This window comes from Peromyscus eremicus, chromosome 11 (genome assembly GCF_949786415.1).
Source record: "Peromyscus eremicus chromosome 11, PerEre_H2_v1, whole genome shotgun sequence".
Lineage (NCBI taxonomy): Eukaryota > Metazoa > Chordata > Mammalia > Rodentia > Cricetidae > Peromyscus > Peromyscus eremicus.
In genome coordinates this window covers 41,309,533-41,332,165 of record NC_081427.1, presented here as the reverse complement: position 1 = coordinate 41,332,165, position 22,633 = coordinate 41,309,533, and the positions used below count along the sequence as shown (strand labels likewise).

The window sequence follows — 22,633 nt, the reverse complement described above, 5'->3', positions numbered from 1 at the left end:
AGAGCTAGTCAATACTAAGCCTGAACTAATGGCCAAGCAGTTATAATTAATATAAGTCTCTGTATGCTTACTTGGGGGACAGGAGTGGAAGAGATTTGTTCTGACTGCTGACCAGTCAGAACACAGGTAATCTTTCAGCTACAGTGGTATTCTTTACTTTTAAATTCTCTTTGTCTGTTTTGTTGGGTTTTGTTTTGAGATGGTATCTCATATATCACTCTAGTTGGCCTGGAACTTGCTATGAAGAGGAGGGAAGAGAATTTCTTTTAAGGCCACAGTTGTATCAAGTTAGGAATCCACCCTTAAAACATTGCTAACTTCAAGACTCTCTCCCAAGCTAAGGATCGTACATCTGCTGATCCCAGATGCAGGTACTCTGGGAAGTCAGGGCTCTAACACATGAATTTCAAAGAGGATGAGATTCAGTCCACAGCACAGTTTATGAGCCAATATTGATAGGTTAGATGCTCTGTGTTTTAATTAGGGTGTCTAAACATTACAGCTTCCAATTGTTGATGTAGTTCGACTTGAATTTGCCATGCTGATATTTGTTTTCCATTTTCCCCATATGTTCCTTGTTTGCTTTGCTCCATCTCTGCCTGAACAAAGCTTTGGAAACCTGAAAGAATTCATGCTTTTGCCCTGTTTTCAGTGACTGTCCTTGGGGCTGGATTTTTGCTCTCTAGCCCCTGTCCGTTCCTCAGTCTGGTGGCCTTTTCTGCTGCCAACTTTTGGGGCTGAAATTCCCCAAGCCTGATAGAATTCAGGCTAGAATAAGTCTCCAGCACTTTGGAAGGCCAACTGAAACATTTTAAGAACGTGCTTGATCCAATTATCCAGCTCTTCATTCTCAAAAATCTTCTCTCATCTGTTCTTCATATTTACTCCTCAATCAATAAGTTTGTTCACGCCTTCCTTCCTTTTTCTTCATTTCCTTCCTTCTTAATGTATGCCTGTATGTGTAATGTATATGTGGGGGTGAGTGTGAGTACACATGCCATGCTACTCACGTGGAGATCTGGGGACAACTTGCAAGAGTGAGTTCTAGTCTTCTACCTTAAATGGGCTTCGGGTTCTGAACTTGAGTCATTAGACTTTCAAGGAAACTGATTTCTCACTTAGACATCTTGCAGGCCTCTCTTTAATCTTAGATCTAGTTTTGTTCACACCTAAATGACCTTATCTTCAGCTCCTTCTCAGCGTGTTTTTTTTTTCACTCTTTTTACACACAGTCCCTTTCCTTTCCTGTCTCTCTGATGAAATTTTATGGCCTTGTAAATCTTCAGTTGCTGCCATTTCTATGTAAGGCCTGACCCCGCTCCCTCCCTTCACCCCAAGAGAAAAAGGGGTCCTCCCCCTACCAAGTTCTCTATGTATTTTGTGAGAGTCTTTCAACATTTACCACACTATATATATATTCTGCTTGCCCATCCACGTGCCAAAATCTTGAGGCTACAGAAGCTATACATTATTGCAACGTCTTTTTCACACTGTTTAAATACACACACACACACACACACACACACACACACACACACACTGGTTCTTTTTTTTAACAAATTATTATTTGAGAATTTCATATAAGGACATAATGCATTTTTTTTGACATAATGCATTTTGATCCAGTCTACCCTCCACTCTCTGCCTCCAACTTCTCCCTTCCCCCTCCCTCCACCACATTTCTCTCCTGACTTCTGATATCAGAGGCTGAAGCTAGGACATCACGCATGCTCTGCCACTAAGCTATGTGCCCTGGGCGCAAGTAGAGATTCTTGGTTACAAACAGCAGAAATAGATTTTGAGTAACTTAATCAGAGAAGCAGGTTATTAGAGGAATACCATATAGATGATAGAACTGATGGGAAGGCTGTGGATAACTCAGCAAAGGCCCAGGACACAGGGACAGGCAGGGGAACTGCACCGGACACTGGTCAACTCTGCTGACCCTACCACACTGTTCCCCTTGCTTCTCTTAGCATGTACCCGGTCTCTGCAGTACAGAGGCACAGGGTAGTCTCAACAGATTGATTAAACTGAGCATCTGTACACTCCAAGACTCCAAGAGACAGGAAGAGAAAACACAGGCCCCTTCACTTCCTGTTGTGGAAGGTGTAGGGATGTCTTTGGACATAACGGTTCAACAGCCCCTCCAGTCTCGGGAACAGTGTCCAGATGAGGTGAGGATACACATGTGGTTTCAGCTCTAGCTTTCCACGATCCTCTTGGGCCTCATTTTCCTTGTGTCAGCTTTATTCTTAGCACAGATAGCCTTCTGGTTACAAGATGGCTGCAAACTAGAAATGTAAGTCTCTCTCTTCACTCTTATTGCGCATCTTAGATTACACCTCTAGTCACCAAGGTTTACCAGGAGAGTGTCACTGACTGATTGACTGGAAGATGGTTCCTGAACCACTTCCTGCTAAGAAACAGCAGGGCAGGAAAGAAAGGAGCCAGTAGCACACTCCCTTGGGGTGCCAGTGGTTCCTGTTTCAAGCTCCTGGGCTGGAACCACCTGTGCGTATCAGGCAGGCCTGCACCTACCATGTGTGACTGGAAGAGGAGAAAGTTCCTCCCTGGCTCCTCTGGGGACCCTCCAGTATCTTTGTATACAACTATCAATATCGACGAGTAAGTGATCATCCCAAGGGACAAGGTTGTTTCTGTTCGAGAACAGATGGTGGGCACAGAGACAAAATGGGGGCAGAGGGCAGTCCCATCTTGTCATCAGCGGTTCTCGGGGTATTAAAATTCACACTTGCTCAAATTACTGATTCCACCTTATGGAGGTCCATGTCCTCATAATAAGATACACAAATATCATACTTACCATGTACATACAAAATATTACAATCTAAAATAGTATATAATACAAATTATGTTACATTTGATTAACTTTATTATAAAAACATCACACGCCAATGTTAATCGTTTATTTAAAAAAAAATTGAAATTTACTGAAAAATAATGAAGAGAGTACAGTTTCTATACATCTTCCCTGTTATAAACATGTTCCCTTCATGTAGCATACTCGTCAAAGTTGATAAACTGTAGGTCTTAATTAATTTTAATTAATGAATTTAATTTTCCTAAGGTTTTTTTTTTTTTTTTTTTTTTGGTTTTTCGAGACAGAGTTTCTCTGTGTAGCTTTGCGCCTTTCCTGGAACTCGCTTTGTAGACCAGGCTGGCCTCGAACTCACAGAGATCCGCCTGCCTCTGCCTCCCGAGTGCTGGGATTAAAGGCGTGTGCCACCACCGCCCGGCAATTTTCCTAAGTTTTTACCTGATGTCGTTTTTCCTGTTTTGAGGTCCCCTCCAGGAAAGCACCGGGTGTCAGATTCTCACTATGGGCTCTTCTTGCCTGTGACAGTTTTTCAAACCTCACCTTAGTTTTGATGTTTCTGACCATGCTGGGGTGTGTCGATCAGTTGGCTTGCAGTGTTCCTCTGCTGGCATTGTGTGACATTTTCCCCGTGACTAGACTGGAAGGATGTATTTGGGGACGGGGACCGCAGAGGTGAGGTCCTGTTCTCATGATATCATGTAGGACCATACTACTGTATATCTCACAGGGGTAGTGCTTATCAGGTGACAGAAGTGAAATTCTCTGTGAAGGAGAGATGGGGACACTCTACCGAGCCCGTGTGTAAAAGGTGGAGGGTTGTGCTCTGTTTCCTTGATGGCAAAGTGACTTTGACTTCAAACTGATCTTCTCCTGAGTTGTACCCCCGCAATCTCTCATGCAGCAGCCATGGAGATGTGCAGAAAAGATGAACACAGCAGGAACTGTGGACCTCAGAAAGGAATGGCTGCACAGGTATCAGATCTTCTAGGATGGGGCTTCCACATAGTTGTGAGCCACCAGCTGGGTACTGGAGATCAACTGCTAATCCAACTCTCCAGCCCCCTTTCTGTATTATTTTGAGGCAAATACCCTATAACACATGGGTGGGTTTTTTTGTTTTTTGTTTTTTTGTTTTTTTTGGTTTTTCGAGACAAGGTTTCTCTGTGTAGCTTTGGAGCCTGTCCTGGAACTCACTCTGTTAGACCAGGCTGGCCTCGAACTCACAGAGATCCATCTGCCTCTGCCTCCCAAGTGCCGGGATTAAAGGCGTGCGCCACCACCGCCTGGCTGGGTGGATTTTTTTTTTTTGTTTCGTAATTTTTAATTGAGAAATAACAATTGCATATACTTACAAAGTATAGTGTTTCAAAGTCTGGGTCTGTTGTGTGATGGTCAAAAAGAGCTAAATAATGTACCGGACACTTAACAGACTTAACTCATTTGTGGTGAGAATGTTTAAAATCCACTCTCTCAGCAAGTTATAAACCACAGTCACTACATCCTGCAATAGATCCCCCGATGTATTTCTTCTACCTACTTGAAACTTTGCACTCTTTTAAAAGTTCTATTTATTTTATTTACTGTGCATCGGTGTTTTGCCTGCATGTGTATCTGTGTGAAGGTGTCGGAACTCCTAGATCTGGAATCATAGACAGTGGTAAGCTACCATGTGGGTGCTGGGAATTGAACCCATGTCCTCTGGAAGAGCAGCCAGTGTTCTTAACCACTGATCCATCTCTCCAGTCCCCCAAACTTTGCACTCTTAACTCACACCTCCCAAACACAGTGTGACATAGGCCGTGGCATACGTCTTTAATCCCAGCACTTGGGAGGCAGAGGCAGGCGGATCTCTGAGTTCGAGGCCAGCCTGGTTTACAGAGTGAGTTCCAGGACAGGCTCCAAAGCTACACAGAGAAACCCTGTCTTGAAAAAAACAAAAAACAAACAAAGAGTTGGTCTTCATCACATGGTGCAACTTTAAGAGGTGAGGCCCACCGGGAGGAAGTTGAAATTGCCACTGCAAACACACCTTTGAAAAGAATATGGGCACTTTGTCCCTTCTCTTATTTTGCATCTTGGCTACTGTGAAGTGAACAGCTTTTGAAAGGACCAAGCAGACGCCATAACAGGCTGCTCAGTCTTCTCTCAGAGATCAGGCCTCAATTTCAGTTTCCTGAGACTTGAGCAAGCAGTCTCTGGGAGGGCCATGAACAAAAGACATAATCCTTGCAGTAGCTCCCTTTCTGCATGTACTCTGACCACTCAAGGTTCAGCCAGTTGTTTACTGTCTGTGACCCCTCACCAACTTAGAGCTACGTGCATGGGTCAATGTGAACATGGTAGGCCAGCCAGCCTCCAGGGCAGCTCAAGGACAAAGCTTGGGACTTCTCTAAGCCTGCCCAAAACTGGTAACTGTAACTCCCAACTAACTCTAGCCAATTGAAAATTACTGACATGATTGCCACTCACATAAACAATCCTGAGTCTGTTCCTATGTGGTCTGTAGACCCCAAGACCCCCTTTGCTTTAAAAACCCTGCCCCATTGCTACTCAGGGTCTCTCCTGCTCTGCTGCTGCATCAGATGGATGGAGGGTCCTGAACTAACTTGTAACGATACAAAGAATCTTTGCTTTTGCATCAAATTCGGTCTCTTGGTGGTCTTTGGGGGGACTCTGGGTACAGCACTTTGTTCCACCACATGTTAAAATATATTACAACATGCTTCCTCATCTCAGAATACACTCCGAATTCCGCAGAGTCAGCTTACTGTCGCCGTAAACCAGTCTTGAGCCAAATTAAATCTTCCCTTGTTACCTGTCTCAAGCATTTTGTGTAGCACAGGTGTGGCGGTTTGAGTGATAGTACCTTCCTTAGTCTCTGAGATTTGAATACTTGGTCCCCAGTGTGTGGCACTGCTTGAGTAGGTTTAGGAGGTGTGGCTTCCCTGGGGGAAGTATGTCACCAAGGGTAGGTTGTGAGGATTTAAAGTCCCAGGCCATTCCCCCAGTTGGCTTGCTTTCTCTGCTTCCGGGTGTCTCCCCATTCTGGCACCTGGGGAAGGTCAGCTTTGGCCCTGCTGTCCTCCCAGAATAGCGCATTTCCATGCAGCTCTCTTGCTTTCTACATCTTGATTTCTTCTCCGTATCTTGTTGAAAGTTCTTTGTCCCCTCCAGGTCCATTTTTGAGTGATCTTTCCGGTCCGGTGCCGCCCAGTTGGAGCTGTCAAGGAGCCCTTTCAGATTGGGACACTTTTCCATCCTCATCTTCCCTTTCATCTGAGTCTGGGTTTCTTGACCTTTGTAGACTTACCCGTAACCCACCCCATCTTCTTCTTGCTCCTCTTTCTGTTGCAGAAACGAATAGCCCTGGCCTTCTGCTTTTCAGCGTGGAGCTGGCCGTCTGTCCCCTCAGAGCGTGTGTGCTGTTTACTTAGCCTTTGTGACCTCCCTCTGTCCCTCCTCCAGGAGTGTGGCCCTTGGTTATTAAGAGGTACCACCTTTCCTTGATAAAAACCTCTGTTGATTTCTCTGGACAGTTGTTAATATTCTGCCCACTATCTTGGGCAGAAACAGCCTCATTAGCAAGAAGCCCAGTGCCTTATGATCTCCCATCCCCACGAGGAGACTAATAACCCTAATCCCCCAGTCCTTGAGCTCTGCACCTAGACTGATTTATCAATAGTCTTTTGAGAGTTCAACTCCTGTCTTGTGTCTGGCACATGAGAGTTTCCCTTATTTGACATTAGCTTACCATGGATTAAATTAAATTAGACTTTCCCCTCTCAGTCACATCACTGTTTGATCCTTTTATATCAGCTCAATCCAGTGTACTGTCCAGAAATTGTTATCATATTTTTTTCATCTTGAGTCCTCTTGAGCATGGAAGCCAGCCAATGTCTGCAGAAGTTCCGAACAAACGTTGAAAAGTCTGAATACGTGGATCTCGGCTTATTTTCAGTTCTGTTCCTCTGTAAATTGATGTCCACAGTCATAAATGCTGGTTTCTTGGGAGACATCATTGCTCATAAATTGAGATGAAAGAAAAGGTGAAAATCAAGACCAGATTATATATAATGTGTTATATATGCATTATCTCAGCTAGTCGAGCCTGTAGATACTGACTAGGCCATGTGGGTCGGAGTAGAGCTGATACTTTCAGACGCAGAGACTGACAATTAGCATTTCATTCCAGGTATTGCTACAGTGTGGATACAGTTTGAGAGTGTCTCCCAAGGGCCCATGTGTTGGGCATGTGAAGATTCCACACCACCTCAGTAATGTAGAACCTCTAAGAGGCAGGATCTCTTGGGGGAGCAAATGGAGATATTTTCCTCAGAAAGAGCCGATGTGGTTCTCAAAGGGCCCTGGTTAATTTTTTTTTTAAATGTTTAGTTAATTATCTTTTTATGCGTGTTGATGCTTTGCCTGCAGCTGTGTCTGTACGCCACATGTGGACCATGCTTGCAGAGACCAGAAAAGGGTGTCAGATCCCCCTGGGACTGGAGTTACAGACAGTTATGAGCAGCCATGTGGGTGCTGGGAACTGAACCCAGGTCCTCTGCAAGAGCAGCCAGTGCTCTTAACCTAGGAGCCATCTCGCTAGCCTTCTCTGGTTAATTCTTTTTGGTTTTTTGAGACAAGGTTTCTCTGTGTAGCTTTGCGCCTTTCCTGGAACTCGCTTTGAAGACCAGGCTGGCCTCGAACTCACAGAGATCCGCCTGCCTCTGCCTCCCGAGTGCTGAGATTAAAGGCGTGTACCACTACCGCCCGGCCTCTGGTTAATTCTTTTGGGAGGTTTGTTACAGAAGGACATGCCAGGCGACCACTCCTTCTTGACCATACTACATACATTCTGATGCCCTCCACCACTGAGAGCTCACCAGAGCCGAGCTGATGCCAGCCTTGTGCCCTTGAACTTCTAGATCCTGGTAACAAATAAACTTCTTTCTTTTGTAAGCGGCCAACTTATTTTGTTCATTGCCATTGACAGGAATAGAGAAGTTTTGAGAAGGGAGTGGACCATAGATCATTGTCTTTTAATGAAGACCCCCCCCCCCCGCCCCGTTGCATTGTACAGACAATGCAGATCCACTTTTGAAGTGAAGGAAATCGAGAGATATTCTCTGCATTTTCCAGAGCCATAGCTCTCCTAATCAGCTGTGCCCAAGACAAGATGCAGTGCAGCAAGGTGGTGCTGACGATTATAAACTCTGGGTGCACGGTAGCCACACACGTCTGGTGGTTCGCCAGAACTCTAGAAAAGAGGGTGGACTGCACAGACAAGGCCAATGCCGTAGGTAAGAGACAAGCTTAACAACTTCCAGATTAATCCTTTATGTAAATGTCAAAAGCTTGGCAACAAAGAAAATGAGTTGGCAGCCGGGGCCTCTTAGGCAATCTCAGACCGCACTGTACACACTTCCTTTGTGGTAATTACTGTCACCAATGCCACACAGCCATTTCTCCAATAATTTGTCAATTATTTATCTCCTTCACTTTACAATAAATTCCACCAGGAGGTGGGCTGTGTCTGTCTTATCACCCCACGTCATATAGCGACAGACACGCAGTAAATATTTACTGAGTAAATGAAGGGTCATGAACCACCCCTGCTTTCTGCATAATGCGTTCCTCGCTCTGGCTGACGCGCTGGTCTGGGTCTTCAGATTCACCAGCTGCCCCCCATTTGCACAAATGAGGTCCCGCAGACGATTGTCTCACCTGTGTGCTTAGGTGGCTCTGCTCAGAATATCGTGGACAGAGCAGGGAAACTAAGTCTTTGTGGCTTTTGTTCTAGTTTTCTGCTTTCATTTTGGTTTAGTTTGATTTGGTGACTTTCGAATAAAAAGTAGATCCAACTTGCAGAGAAAGATGAAAGCAAACAGAATTGCAGTTTTACATTAGTCTCTCTCTCTCTCTGCTTTTTTTTTGTTTTTTGTTTTTGTTTTTGTTTTTGTTTTTGAGACATGGTTTCTCTGTGTAGCCCTGGCTGTCCTGGAACTTGCTCTATAGACCAGGGTGGCCTCGAACTCAGAGATCCACCTGCCTCTGCCTCCCAGGTGCTGGGATTAAAGGAGTGCACTACTACCACTGACAACATTCACTAGAATGTAGCCCTTCCTGTTCCCCTCCTCTTCCTCCTCCTCCTCTTCCTTCTTCTTCCTTTTTTTCTTTTGACTAGGTCTTACTACATATCCCTGGCTGGCCTGGGACTCAATATGTAGAGCAGGCTGGCCTCAGACTCACAGTGTTCTATCTGCTTCTGCCTCCCTCGTGCTAGGATTAAGGTATACAACACCATGTCTGGCCCTTCCGCGTGCGTGCGTGCGTGCGTGCGTGCGTGCGTGCGTGCGTGTGTGTGCGCACATGCACATGGTACAGCACATGTATGGAGAGGTCTGAGGACAACTTGTGGGAGTCTTGTCTATTCATTCCTCCCATGTGGGTCTGGTGATGCAAGTGATTTTTTACCCCAAGCCATCTTGCTGGTCCTTCACTCCTAAGCCATTACCTCAGGCCTTCAAGCTTTTTCCTGTAGAATGCCAAATGGATGGCTTTTTCTTCATGGCTACTCTCATACAAATAAATATGGAGTATGGTTTTTGGAATTTTCTATATAAAATTCACTGCTATGTATTTACAAGGAAGTATTTATCTTCCATTCACACAAATAGTTGTATGTAAGCAGTGTTTGCTCTAAGTTTTTAGACATGCTTAGTTAACCTTTGTGAACAAGAATGTACACTGAGAAACATGGTGTAATTAATGAGCAATAGTGATAAGTAACATTCATAATTGAGGGGTAAGTGTGATTATTTTATATTATTTTTTGTTTGTTTGTTTGTTTTTGTTTTTTGGTTTTTCAAGACAGGGTTTCTCTGTGTCGCTTTGGAGCCTGTCCTGGAACTCGCTTTGGAGACCAGGCTGGCCTCGAACTCACAGAGATCCGCCTGCTTCTGCCTCCTGAGTGCTGGGATTAAAGGCGTGCGCCACCGCTGCCCGGCTATATTATTATGTTATCACCATTGACACAGAGTCTTTTGATGTAGTCCTGACTGGCCTGGTATTCACTATGTAGATCAAGCTGGCTTCCAACTTGCAGCAATCCTCCTGCCTTGTATTCTTGAGGGCTGGGATTATAGGCATATGTCACCATGCTTGGCTTATCCATTCTTTTTGAAGATTTATGATCTATAAATCTAAAAGCTAGGCTATCAAGAACACCAGAATTTGGGGCCAGCTCTAATTTTAATGGGATATTCAGCAAGATTAGTGAACTTCACAATTTTCCAAGGAAAACATCCAAGATGGCATTTCATTTGTACCCACTATCTCCTGTCAATCATAGACTGTTCTACACACAACAGACTACCATACATCACTACAGTTCACACACACACACACACACACACACACACACACACACACACGGCTCAAAATTTGATGTATCAAAAGAGAGACAACCTGCTAAAGCGTTTAGAGAAAGCTGAGAGGTAATTAAGAAAAATTTGTGGTAGAAGAAACCTAAAAATAAACGGGAAGTCAGAAGGTGGAGATGGGAGTTGAGATGGGATTGGTTCAGCCTCAGGAATCCCCAGGCAATTCAATGGGACATAATTAAACAAATGCAGCACATCTTTACACAGTTTAACAAATATTCCACAACAAGAACAAATGCAATACATTTTTACATAATTAAACAAATGCAACATATCTTTGAACAATTAACAAATGTTCTGTGATAGTACATGGAAGTGACTCCGATGTCTTTGATCCTCAGGTCACATGTTGGAAGAACCAACTCTAATAACCACTGCTTTCAGTCAGGTAACACTAACAGAATTAGGAGAAATAGGTCATGGGCAGAGACAGGCTTTCCAGTGTCGAGAAGGCTCCATAATGTCTAGGTACAGTGATAAGAAACAAGGTAGAATGCCTAGAGTCTGGGGCTGCCTCATAGCAGTGCTTCTGAAGGCCAGACAAGACAAAGAGGCCCCTACAGGTAAAGAATTAGAGGGTTCTAAAGGAACTGTAGAAACCACCCTGTCTTTCTGTACTGTTACCCCCAAACTGTCTTCAACTCAGAGTTCATGCACAGAACTCTCACCAAGAGAGTTCTATGACATGGAGTTTGCAAACAAAAGCCAGTCTTTGACTTTTTAGGATTAAAAACTTCTGTGTTTCTGTGATCTCTACCTGAGCCCTTCCTACTGAGTGAGTAGGGAGATAATAAGACCTCTGAGACCAAGCCTGGGAGTGTCAGCAGCACTTAGATCTATAGAAAGTGTTGCTAGCCATCCCGAGTGACTTACATGGGGGAGACCCTCTTACGGCTGGTCTCAGGAATAGCTGTAGTAGATGTCTGTATTGTTTCTTTGCGGGGGCAGAGTGAAGAGCAAGAAGTTTTAGGCCTCCTGAAGGCCTCTTGGCCAACGCAGTGAACTGAATCAGATCGAGTCGGAAAAGCCCAGGTTTAATGGGTAAAACATTCCTGGGTGATTCCTGGCCCCTCAGAGAGGAGACAAGGCCGAGAGATGGTACCAGCATGAATATCCCAGGAGCCTGGCAGCTGAGGGGGTGGTGAGGATCTCAGTATGAACAGAGAAGGGACCTCAGAAGAGAGAGGTAGGGGAGGTACCCGGCCAGTGGGGGAGTTTGGGCTGGGAAGTGGTAATTGAGGAGGAAGGGCCTTCTGTAAAGGAGCTCAAAAGGGCTCAAACCTGTAGGAGAGCGTGGGGTGGCCCGGAGGGAGGTAAGGGTAATGGGGAGAAGGGAGGGCCAAGATAACCTGACTTCAATGGAGAGCTTGATGAGCTGTTGTTTGTTGAGTCCATTGGCCTTCTCAACCTTTCCTGAGGACAAAGGTGTCAACCATAGTTAGGAGGTAACGGAGTTCTTTAGGTGTGGGCATGTGAGTGAAGTCCACTTGCCAATCCTCGCCTGGTTGGTGCCCTCAACGCTGGTGCAGAGGATGACAGATCTGGAAGGCCCCTGTGAACAGACCTGTGAGATACTCAGGAGAGTGTGGGGGCCAATGTGAGTGTGACCCCAAAAAGGCTGAGAATGTTGTGACCAAGCAGAGGTGCAGGGCAAGCAGGTATGACTAGAAAAGATTGTGAGAATTGCCCGGCAAGAATGCAGGGAAGTGTCAGGGTCTTAAGTGGGAAGGAAGGGATCCTGTCCACCCCCGTGACAGAAATTGGTGAGGGAACTGTAGGACCTGAGTGAGATGTCAAAACAGAATAGGTAGCTCCCATGTCCAGAAGAAAGTCAATGGACTTCCCTGCTACCTGCAGCGTCAACAACCTAGGCTCGGAGAGGGCAATGGGAGTCAGCAGGTCTAGGCCATGTCAGTTCTCCACCAGGCTTAGGAGTTCTCAGTTGTCAGAGTTGATGAGGCTAGACCTCCATGGCATGGCATAGAGGACGAGCCTGCATGGGGGCACTCCGATTTCCAGTGCCCAGGCTGTTAGCAGACAGGGCATGGCCTCCTCGGCGGCTGGGGGTCAGGGCAATGCCATGACCACTGGCCCTGCTTTCTGCATTTGAAGCAGGTTTTTGGAGGGGTTGACTTGGACTGAGCTCCGGCATGATGGAACCTCATGGCCAACTTCCCTTGTACCCCTTGTGGGAGCCCTGGTGGCCTCAGAGCATCTGCTAAGGCTTGGAGTGTATTCTGTTGTAGTCTTTTCTGTCAGGTTGACTCGGCTGTCATTCTCGAGCATTAAAAACTTTAAAAACCATTTTCACCAATTCCTGTAGGGGAGTTTGGGGATCACCTCAGCCTTTAAAATTTTTTTCTGGCCGGGGGTTGGTGGCACACGCCTTTAATCCCAGCACTCAGGAGGCAAAGCCAGGCGGATCTCTGTGAGTTTGAGGCCAGCCTGGGCTACCAAGTGAGTTCCAGGAAAAGGCGCAAAGCTACACAGAGAAACCCTGTCTCGAAAAACCAAAAAAAAAAAAAAAAAAAAAATTCCGATATCTCATGTTGACTGAGAAATGAAATGGGTGGGAAGTCAGGAGTCTGGTGAGATTGAGTATAAGAAGAAACCAGGGAAGATTTGGGGGCATTAGGCCAGTGTGTAGACTGAGGCATTGGGAGATGGGGGGGCAGTGGTGGGAGGGGAGGACAGGAAGGAGAGTAAGGAGGAGGAATTTGGTCTTAGATTTGTGACCCTGGAGGAGGGGGTTGGGTAGAGTTCTGGGGAAGTGGAGGAGGGGGTCAGTGTCTCCAGCAGCAAATGGACCGGTGCTGTGAGACATTGGCCCCTGTAGGGAGGGCAGGAACACAGAACCCCAAAAACTGTGGACTTAGAGCAGTTCTGCAGCCCCAATTTGAATATTTTGTAAAAGACCCCGCAGGGGTGTTTGGGGATCAGGCTTTGAATGGCAAGTGCCATTTCTCAAGTCTATGCCGGACCCGAAGCCTAGCACAATGCGTCCACTGTGGTAAGTCTTGGGTCAAAAATGGGGGGGGAGGTTCCCTTCAACAGAACATCTTCTGGAGAAGGGGTCCCACGGAACAAAGGCAGCCCTGTGCTCTGGAATGGGTAGGATGTGCTCTGGAACGGCTCAGGGGCCTGGTGTGGCTGCATCCCCAGCAAGACACCCTGAAAAACGAAGAGGCCCTGGGCCTCCTAGATAAGGACTTTGAAAGGGCAACTTACCCAGTCGAGAGCAGATCTTAGTCTGGCGGAGAGCAGGTGTGAGGGAGAGGGTTGTTTTCCCACCACACAGCCCTAGGCCAGTGGGGAAAAATCAGTACCCCCTGGGTGGAACCTCCAGATGATAAGTTTAAGGCCTTCTGAAGGCCTCTCCGCCAATGCAGCAAACCGAATCAGACCAAATTGAAAAAGCCCAGGTTTAATGGGTAAAATGTTCCTGGGTGATTCCTCGGCCCCTCAGAGAGGAGACCGGGCTGAGAGACCAGAAGAACCACATGTCTGTTTTCTGGGATGCCACTTATATACCCTGTGGGTCTTGAGCCTCCCTGGGGGAGGAGCTGTGTTTGGTGGGCTTTGAAGGGGCGGGTTTAGGGAAAGAGATGGGGAGGGGAGTTGAGGTGGATCTTCCACCAGACTCCTTCCAAATAAAGAGGTGCTGGGAACCACCATAGTTGACATATAAACCTGCAAGATGATTTCAGGATTGACACAACTCTTTTCCACCCTAGCTTCACAAGGAGGAATCCCAGATGTGGGGTTTGACACCATAAAACACCAAAAGATCAAAGTGCTTTGTAAATAGTTCTGTAGGTTCTGTGGGTTCAATAGAGAGAGCCCTTTAGAATTATTGCTTAAGATTCAATACTAACCAAGGCCCAGGTGGTGCCCTGTAACCGTAGTATCTGGGAGTCTAAGACAGGTGGATCTATGCAAAGTTGAGGTCAGCCTGATCTCTACAGTGAGCTCCTGGTCAGCCTTGGCTACATAGTGAGACTGTGTTGAAAGAAAGAAAAGAAGAAAGAAAGGAAGGAAGGAAGGAAGAAAAAAAGAAAGAAAGTAGAGAGGGAGGGGGAGGGAGGGAGAGAAAAAATTGATAGTAGTCACGGTAACGCATCATCTACTATTACTTAAAAGATAGTAACTGGCACTTACGCCAAGCTTTGTTGTGTGTGAGGCATTGCATAGCACGTAATACATCCATTAAGGCTTAGCTTCATGGCATAAAGTAAAAGATTGTAAGCAGAGTAAAAGGAAGTCTTTAGCCTAAGTAGTCCCTGAAGCCAAGCTGTCCTGCGGATATGGACTACCCTAGAGTCACTCATGAGATTGACATCATGGCCTGAAGTGGACACGCTTCCATTAAAGGGCGAGGCCATGAAGGTATTGGCCCCAACAAACGACAAACCAGGAAAACAGCAGAATAGTGAACATTTGAATTCTAAGCCTTTTGACACTAGGTGGTTTTTAAGGCAAAGAAAGGGTATACAGAGAGAAGGAGAGTGGCCTTGCTTCTCTTTGCTTCCCAAGTCTGACCATGGATGTGGAGAAAAAAATATCAGGAAGGTCTTAGAGAACTTGAGGATCAGAAGAAGATGGATGAGGTTTGAGGTGTCCCTGGCCTGGGATTCTTTCCTCACCTTGCTGGGGAGCCTGCTCAGGGAAACCCACAGGAGGAGAATTAGTTCTCCTCCTCACAGCTTCCACCACCCTCTTCCCTCTCCTGGCCTTCCAGGGATCCCCAGTGGCTACATACACCTGGCCATCAGGAAGCAAGGGAGATACCAAGTAGTCCAGGGCAGTCAACCACGGGACAGAGAGAGGGGCAGAGAAGAGAACCAGAGGGAGCAAATGGAAGCCATGGCACACATGTCAATGTCTCTCACCTCCTATTGTTCTTCTACTCCTAACACACACACACACACACACACACACACACACACACACACACACACACGCAACTCCCTGCAGTCTTCCACCTTGACTCATTGCCATTGCATGGTGTCCTTGTCCATGCTGTTTCTCTCTCTAAGAGTCTTTCCTCCATGTATTCTATGCTTTTCTTACCCAGCCTCTGTTTAGAGATCATTTCCTCCAGGGAACTGGTCCTGGTCCCCAAGCCTGAATAGAGTACCCTTTCATTCTCTGTGGTCTGACACTAATATTGACTAACATATAAAAGTGAAGTCTGTGGCAAGCGGGGTCTTAGTGGCCTTAGTAGGGGCTAATTCATCATTTCTTACAACCTAGATCAGAAAAATACTGCTGTCACTCCTTGCCACTTACAGAGTAGGAGTCAACCAATTGAGGTCTAGACTTGCGTTCTAGATATACACGATCTAGAATCCACGATGTCAAGCCCTGTGCTAAATATTCCTCATGCCAAACTCCACATTTCCTTAGCCCATTCTCAGTGCCCAGAACATAGAAGACACTTAGTAAATATTACCAGATTTCATTAGTTAGCTAATCGATATTTGTTGATCTATAGACCATCAGATGTTGCTGCTTCTTCTTCTTCTTCTTCTTCTTCTTCTTCTTCTTCTTCTTCTTCTTCTTCTTCTTCTTCTTCTTCTTCTCCTCCTCCTCCTCCTCCTCCTCCTCCTCCTCCTCCTCCTCCTCCTCCTCCTCCTCTTTCCTCTTCCTCTCCCCACCTCCTCCTCTTCTTTTTTAAGCCAGAGAAGAATTTCTTGTCTAGCTTTTGCTTTGTTCCCGTCGGCTGCTCACACAAGACTGGGTTTTAATAAGGAAGATCTGTCTAAGAACTTTTGTCACACCAGAATTTATCACCCCAGCTGCTATTGGGAGTTCAAGTATCCATGTGATAAAGGGCCTGACGGTACAATTTCTGCAAAAACCATTAATGGCATCCACTTCAGCAATTATATTTATCATTTCTCACCTGGGAGTTAAGCCTATGCTCTGCTCACAAGGATGTGTAGTCACTTATGGATCCAATGCAGCCCCTGACGCCACAGCTCCTGCAAAAATCATTAATGCTGTCTGCTTCAGCAGCAGGGCACAGGAATCGGGCTCCTGAAAGAAATCTAAGAAAAGAGGAAGGTGGCTGTGTAGACGAGTTGTGGGAAAGCAGGCTCATGCACAGGAAAGAAACAGCTCTGTGGGGGGAAGAATGAAGAAGGCGTGTTGTATTCCAGAACATGAAGAGTTAAACTGAGATGTCGTAAAAGTGGAGCAAGCCGAGAAACTAAACTATGAGAGTATACCTTCCCTATTCCAGACACTATACTACAAAGAGTGCCTTAATCATTGCAACCCCAGAGTCGGTATTTCCCAGTTAATAGATGAGAAAATGGAAGGTCAAAGATGCTCTGCACATATACGGCTTAATCCAGAGAATGGCCTGCATTCTGTCCACTACTCATAGTTTTCATTGTGCATCACTTAGACTCCATGTCTGGTATAGAGGACAGAACTCTATACGAGGACAGTACTCTTGTCCATTCAATTCTACACAAGTGTTTATTTTGAGTACATACGTTGTACCAGGCACTGTACTTTGTGCTAGGGATGATACAGTGAAGTGTTTTGCCCACAGTTTCAAGGTTCCCATTATTCATTGGGGACCATGTAATGACAGGATGCTATAGGAGGAGAAGGGCACCTAGCCCAGTCTTGGTAAAGATGGGAAGAGACATTGGCCTTCAGGAGGACCTGCAAAGGAAGGGCATTCTAATGCAGTCTCCAGAAACTAGAGATCCCAAGGAAGTGGGACAGTATGCTGGGCATGAGGGGACAAGTGGTATGAAGACCCGAAAGTTCTTCCAGACTGCAAGCAGCTCAGGTGGGAGAAGAGGATGGCGAGAGACAAAAATAGTACAGGTGAACAGAAGTCCAGATGTGTAGAGCCTTGTGTACTACAACAAGGGATTTCGGGTTTTATTTTGGGTGTAAAGAGGAACCAAAGGGTGATGTTATGAGACCTGCATCAAGGAGACATCGTGTGGCTGTGGTGTAAAGAATGAACCGAAGGAGGTAAGAAGGTTAACTGGAAATAGAGCATCCTTGGGAAAGGGGAGAGCTATACAGAAAATATCAAGAAGGCAGAATCAACAGACTGTAATGGGCAACTGGCCCCAGGAGTCAGCTGGTACTATGGTTTCCAATTTCTACCATAGAAAGTGGAAAGATATTGGTGAAGTATAAAATGCACATGGAGGATTAGGCTTGGGGAAATTATGGTGGCTTTAATTGTGTCAATATATCCAAATAGGAAGAACCAGCAGGTAGTTTCATATGGATCTGGACCTCAAGATAGAGATCTGAACTGAAAGAAAACTGAATTATTGCTGTAAAGATAAGTGGTCCCATATCTTTTTTGGAATCAGAATTGCTGGTGTCTTAGCAAATGAAATTGACTGACTTCATTCTCAAGCAAATGACCCAAAAATGTCAGGGGACAGTTTAAATATTAGTTTTTAAATTTTATTTTATGTGCATTGGTGTTTTGCCTACATGTCTGTCTGTGTGTGGGTGTCAGATCCCCTAGAACTGGAGTTACAGACAGTTGTGAGCTGCCATGTGGGTTCTGGGAATTGAACCGGGGTCCTCTGGAAGAGCAGCTAGTGCTCTTAACCTCTAAGCCATCTTTCCAGCCCCTAAATATATTTTTAAAGGGCTCCAGTGAGATCCTTTGGCCTTGCCAAGACTGAAATGTCTAAGTATGTGTGGGCATCATGACAGTGCATCGCTCAGACCTCCCTCGGATGAACCTTATATGAGGAGCCATTGATTGACAGACATAGGTCCCACTTGGGATCAGCACCATGCTCAGGCCGAGACCCTACTTCCTGGACAATATAGCAGTTCTTCTAAGCAACTTTAGATCCATAGTTCCCCATGGGCCTGGCTGAGACGGTCTTAGGACTGCCTGGCAGTCTGAGGCTCTTAGTACCTGATTGCCCTTCCTTCCTCCTCTCCTTCCACAAGCATCTCAATAACATCTTGATCTGAATAGTCACAGGCTACACTCATTCTCTCCCCTTTATTGATCACACACGCAGCAAACCTCCCGCACATCTGCTGTACTTCAGATCTTGACTGATATAGGAAGCAGATGGATGGGTTATCCAGGTTGGTACTTTTTTTCCTCTTTTTTTTTGGCAGATATGAGGGAAGGATCACAGAAGGAGGATTGGAGGAAACTGGCAGTGTTGGAGCCGTGGTCTGTACCATCTACATCAGGCTGAAAAGGAAATATAGAGAGTGAAGATACAGGAAAATAAGGACCAAAGAATGAGACTTGAGGGTAAGACAGATGTGAGGATAGGAGAGTATGATGAGGTTAGTGGATGTTGGGAGAGTTAGAGTAGGATGATATTGGGTGATGGTGTCGGGGTCTCACATATAGCAACTGGAGTAGGCAAATATGTTAGAAAATGGGGCTGAAGAGTAAATAAACAAGACTCGGGAATGCTGGATGCATTTTTGTATACGGACAGTGAAACAATCATCAGCAGAGGCAGACTTGGGGAAGAGGGAGATGATGCATGAGGAACCAGGGTCTACAGGAAGTGATGAGACATGATGAGCAAGTCAATAAGACAGATAGATGAAGAAGAAGGAAAGTGAAACCAAATCATGGGACCTTCAAGGAAAGGAAGATGGTATTTGGGGTGGAAGAATGGTGGCTGAATTCAGTGTCACTGAAGGAAGATGCTGTCCAGCTAATCTCTTGTCCTGGGGATACCCAAATAGGAGAAGAGAGAAGTCAGAGTATTCAGAGGGATGCAGAGGGCAAGTGGATTCTTTCCAGGCTGGGTTTTTACTCAGGCAATAGGACCTACTGACATTTTATGGAATTAAAAATCCAGAGGAATTATCCAGGGTATAATGGGCAGAATTTGAAAGAAGAAAAGCAGTGCTGGGCAGTGGTGGCACATACCTTTAACCCCAGCACCTGGAAGGCAGAGACAGGTGAATCTTTGTGAAACTGAGGCCAGCTAGGTCTACAGAGTGAGTTCCAGGACAGACAGGGCTACACAGAGAAACCGTCTCAAAAAAAAAAAAGAAGAAGAAGAAGAAGAAGAAGAAGAAGAAGAAGAAGAAGAAGAAGAAGAAGAAGGAGAAAAAGAAGGAGGAGGAGGAGGAAGAGGAGGAGGAGGAGGAGAAGAGCAATGGGTTGAAGCAAGAGAAAGGAAGGACAAAACAGTGTGAGGACAGGAGTCTGAGAGAAAAGAGTTGATGAGGAAGTTTCATCATGAATGTGGTTAAATGCTGACATGGGGTAAGCCATGATGAGTAACAACCAGGTTTTGGAAGACTAGGTCTCCACCATAGCTGTGGTGGTTTGAGAATGGCCCCCAGGGTGTTGTATGTTTAATAGAACTGTTTGGGAAGGATTAGAAAGGCCTCGATGGAGGAGGTGTGCCACTGGGGGTGGACTTTGAGGTTTCCATTATTTCCAGTTATTTCCACATTCCCAGTTACCTCTCTCTCTCTCTCTCTCTCTCTCTCTCTCTGCCTCATGGCTACTGTCTCAACAAGTAAACTCTTAGCTACTGCTCCAGCACCATGCCTGCCTGCTGCCAAGCTCCCAGCATAACGGTCATGGATCAACCCTCTGAAGCTGTAAGCAAGTCGTGAATAAACTTTCTTTTATAAGTTGCCTTGGTCATGGTGTCTCTTCACAGCAATAGTAATTAAGAGAGTAGCTTTATGCAGAGGAGTGACCTGGGTTTCTGTAAGAAGTCAGGCACCCCTCCAAGGGAACTCCAAGCTGGATGAGCCCGTGAGCAATGAATGTACCATAATTTCTCTATTTTAATACAACATGAATAATGAGGCCATCCATTTTAATAGCAGCTTTGAAGGGAAAACAAGAAATGATATGAACGTGCCATGTTGAAAGAAGGTACCACCATGTGGCCATAGGGTAGATAAGAAATATGGATTATTTTAAAATGTAAGTGTTAGCTAGAAACAAACCCAAGCTATTGGCCAAGCATTTACAATTAATAATAAATCCCTGAATGGTAATTTTGGAGCAGCTGCTGGGACCCAGAGAAACTCCACCTACATATGGTACCCACTGTCAGGCAACATAGATCGACATAAAACCTGAGAAAGCACGGGTTGGGGATTTAGCTCAGTGGTAGAGCACTTGCCTAGCAAGCGCAAGGTCCTCTGTTCGATCCTCAGCTCAAAAACAAAAAACAAAAAAAAACAACAAAAACCTGAGAAAGCTTAAAAAAAAAAAAAAAAAAAGGTTCCAAACACACAAAGATGGAATCAAACATGGCGTCTTGGTAACCACCTTTTCTCAGGTAAGCTCTGATTGCTAGTAGCAAACAGAGGCATGGCTCCTTTAAGAGGTGGCTGCCTTGGCTTGGTGCTAGTGGCTAACACAGGTGCAGCTCTTTTAAGAGGCCCTGCTACTGAACATTTAAATAGGGTTTATGAACAGCAGGCAGTGTGCTACTCGGTGGCAGCGTGGATCCAACAACTTCACAGAGCTGAGGTGGTAAACATGGCTCCCACCAGTACCTCCACTATGAGGCTAAGCTCTCAGGGAACCACAGGGGAAGGAGCCAACTGTCAAGTGCTGGAACCATTCACCAAGCTGAGCAGTGCTGGTGACTAACATGGCAGCTTAAGATTCATCTCATTCAATCAAAAAACGATACAAATGCTCAGTAAAGACAGGTCCAGAAGGAAAAGCAAACAAACAAAAGAACTTCTAAATGGGCTACAGTGTGTTTAAAAATATAGATAGGCTTGGGAGAGAACAAAGAAAGACAGCCATAGATGAAAAGAAATTAGTTTAAAAATAATAAAATAAAGTTCTTAAAAAGGAATAAAGTAATAAAAAATATAATAAGCCAATAAAGATGCAAAATACACAGCTGTATGTTATTGTGTTGTCTTTAGATTTTTTGATTGCTAATGAACAACAGCTGCTGCTAAGACACATTGGATTATGAAAACTGCTGGATTAAACCAATCTATATATTTTTTAAATGTCTTGACTTCAAAATGGAAGTCAAAAGATTTATTACTTTGGGGAAAAAGTTATACTTTTATTTCCACAGGAGATGAGAGGCTGTGGATTCATTCCAGGCTGATATGGATCAGGTTTGACTGGGGAAGATCCCCTGAAAATCCTGACTACAAACACAGAGAAATAAACGTAGAAGAGCTACAGGACACATGATGTATATTTTACCTGCTTAAACATAAAACAAAAAATCGTCTTTGGCTGACTTGTGTACAATGCACAGTCTATACTTGTATTAATGCTGATATGTATGTTACCTTTAAAAGTTTATATATTTTCAGAGCAAGGGGACTAGACACCAATAAAAATGGATGGCACAGGTGATTGAGCATCCAGAACAACTTAAGGGTTGCTGACTGAGATCCAGGCTCATAAAATATTCCAGTTAAAACCTAACAATTATCCTGATTTTTTCAAGGTTCTCCCAAACATACCAGTGCCCACAGACAACAGGAAATAGTCTAAAGAATGACTCTTACATTCCCAAAAGATGGGTTATGGATGTTTGTTATCATTTAAGGGGGGTTTGTTACAAGCTGTCATTGGTCATAGTCAGAAAAAGGGCTAAACAAAAGACTTGAATTCAAAGATCTCTCTCTAAAGGAAAAAGGGGGATATGATATAGGAATGATAGGAAAAAGGTAGATTACTGAATCTATTTTAATCCACAAACAGCTATTAATCTCAAAATATTTTACATTGGTATGGATTTTGGTTTATTGATACAAATTTAAAGTTAATCTTGTTATACTGTATGCATGTTTCTACTCTTGTTTGGGGCATTGTGTTTATGTAACTCACTTAAAAGTGCAATGTGTGATTAAGAAATACAGATTAGGGCTGGAGAGATAGCTCAGAGGTTGAGGGCCCTGACTGCCCTTCCGGAGGTCATGAGTTCAATTCCCAGCAACCACATGGTGGCTCACAACCACCTGTAATGAGATCTGGCACCCTCTTCTGTATACATAATAAATAAATAAATCTTTTAAAAAAAAAGAAAGAAATACAGATTAATAGTCATCTATAATGGTCAAACTTATAGTCATGTTAAGTATGTTTTCAAGGTCATAAACAGACATTTAATAGATAGATGGTATTCAGACACTTCAAAGATCTACAGAATATGGCATTTAAGGTATTTTAATAATATAAGATTTTTTATGACAATGAGACATGTCTGCTCCTGGCAATACCAATCTACTTCAGAGAAGATGATAAGCGTCAAACAAATACCATATGGAGTTTGCTTTCTTTGTAGCAAAACTAGCCACTGGACAGGAAACTGCCTTTGCCTCAACTGCTGACAGTATGCTGTCCAAGTAGGACAAGCAG

At 44.8% G+C, this 22,633-nt stretch overlaps 1 long non-coding RNA gene across 1 annotated transcript in view; it reads left to right on the top strand.

The window, feature by feature from the left end:
* The window catches only part of LOC131921805 (uncharacterized), a 42,421-nt gene extending 23,151 nt beyond the window's left edge, over positions 1 to 19,270 (top strand). Inside the window, exon 3 of the long non-coding RNA XR_009382099.1 lies at positions 18,412 to 19,270. This is a non-coding gene — a long non-coding RNA (uncharacterized LOC131921805). The remainder of the gene's footprint in view (positions 1 to 18,411) is intronic.
* The last annotated feature ends 3,363 nt before the right edge of the window (positions 19,271 to 22,633 follow it).